The following is a 1,967-nucleotide window of genomic DNA, read 5'->3' as shown; positions in this document are numbered from 1 at the left end:
CACAACCTCAGACACTGAAACTGCTATAGAAACATAAAGATGAATGGAAATTAAGATGGACACACTAGGGCTCCAGCAAGGCTTGACTTTAAACTCAACAAATCTTCCCCTTTCTCATTCTTGAAGCCCCTCCCCCCCATCTCCTTCACTTGTTTTTGTGTAGAATCCTTTGCTCCAGGAACTCAGTATCCATATAGGCATCTGGCGACCTCAGTGTACGCTCAGTAACGAGACTCTGGTGGCCGGTGCCACCTCAAGGACATGGCCAACGGGACGGGCAGCACATATCACGTTCCTATCGAAACTGCCCAGATCCTCTATTTTCCTACAAACCCCCTCAGTCCTTTATTCCAGGCGGGTCTGCAGTCTTGAAGGCATTAGCCTGCCACAGCCTCTTTTACCTGGCACAGTAATAAAAACTCTCATTTCCCATCGCTTCTCGGCCTTTTGGCTAAGATCAAGTGTAGTATCTGTTCTTATCAGTTTAAAACTCTCGTTCCTTTTTATCCCCAAACTCTGTCTTCATGTTATATTTTGGCTCTGGAGCACAGAGGTCAGTTTGCGACAACGACATCCCTGTTTGGTGGGACATCCAGCCACCCTCGAGGGTGCAGCTGCTGTTTCCTTAAAGCCAGGAACCTGTCCCCTAGGAGCCTAACCCTCCTCCCTAGGTGTGATGGGCTTTCAGAGCAGGAGGCATTTTATTGCCTCACGCTGACCACGCCCACAAGCACACACCAACCTTGCCTGACATTCTCTCCAGGAAAAATCTCCTTGAAATGGATGCAGGGCCCCGAACTTGCCCACTTCCCCAGCAGATGTCAAACGCTTCAGCCCGAGCTTAAATTCTGAGACTCAGCCAGCTGCACGACGATGCTGACAATGGACTCAGAATGCAATCTGTTTTTTGTTTTTTTTTTTTACAACACATCAGTTTTGCCCACTGGTGGTGTAGACGGGACCCCCACTCCATAAAAGCCGCACTCCAAGACAAGGGAACGCAAAGCCGATGAGTGTGGAAGGTTAGTGTTGGCTCCCAGCATCTGCGTTACGTGGAAAGCATAAGCCTCCTTCAGCATCTCACAGCATAGCGCACCAAAATGTCATCTTAAAAAATCTAAACCCATATTGCCGGGGGCACCCGGGTGGCTCAATCGGTTAAGCGTCCAATTTCAGCTCAGGTCATGATCTCGAGGTTTGTGGGTTCGAGCCCCGCATCAGGCTCTGTGCTGACGGCTGGAGCCTGCTTCCGATTCTGTGTCTTCCTCTCTCTCTGCCTCTCCCCCCCGCTCATTCTCCCTCTCTCTCTCTGTCTCTCTCTTTCTAAAATCAATAAACGTTAGAAAAAACTTAAGCATGTATTGCAGATTCTACTGTTTTACAACTCATTTGAGGTAGATGAAAGGAAGCGATGGGCGGAGGAGCAGCAAACCTGAAAGTGTAAAGGAACGTGCCACACGCAAAGGCTGCAAACATCTAGATGTTAGGAAGGGGGCTGAGATGCGGACCACGCACAGCACACTTCGCGTACCTGCGCAGGCTCAGGGTCTGGAGGCCACAGGATGACGTTATGCAAGCCGGAGTTCTCTTGCTGAAAGCAAAGGAGTCCCGCCATTAGGATGGGCCGCAGGGAACAAGACCCCCCACAGTACCACAGGGACAGTCTTGGCTGGTCTCTACTCCCGGGTCCGACCTGCTGGGTGTACTCCCGCCCTGCCCGTGGCTACCAGGGGACATTTGTCCCAGAGGGAAAGGCACCTGCAACCGGAGGGTATAGCGAGCAGGCAAGGGTTGGGACTGGGCAGGCCTGTTCTCCTCCTTTGCCCCGGTGACGTGGCTGATCCTCAATGCCAGGTCTTTAATCTGTGAACCGGACCTTCCTTCAGACCTGGGTCTTGCCTTCTAAAAGGTCACTTGTAAGCAGAATGCTGGGACCCCCAAGTGTCTCTTCACAGAGAAAGAGCCTC

At 51.5% G+C, this 1,967-nt stretch overlaps 1 non-coding gene across 1 annotated transcript; it reads left to right on the top strand.

Annotated features, from left to right (window-relative positions):
- Window positions 1-431: 431 nt before the first annotated feature.
- LOC122232171 lies at window positions 432-626 on the top strand. Its single transcript, XR_006209528.1, has one exon. It is a non-coding gene; the product is annotated as a U2 spliceosomal RNA (small nuclear RNA).
- Window positions 627-1,967: the final 1,341 nt, after the last annotated feature.

The sequence above is a fragment of the Panthera tigris genome, chromosome D2, assembly GCF_018350195.1.
Source record: "Panthera tigris isolate Pti1 chromosome D2, P.tigris_Pti1_mat1.1, whole genome shotgun sequence".
NCBI classification, from domain to species: domain Eukaryota; kingdom Metazoa; phylum Chordata; class Mammalia; order Carnivora; family Felidae; genus Panthera; species Panthera tigris.
The sequence above is the reverse complement of the archived record's forward strand: the minus strand, read 5'-3'. Positions and strand labels throughout refer to the sequence as shown.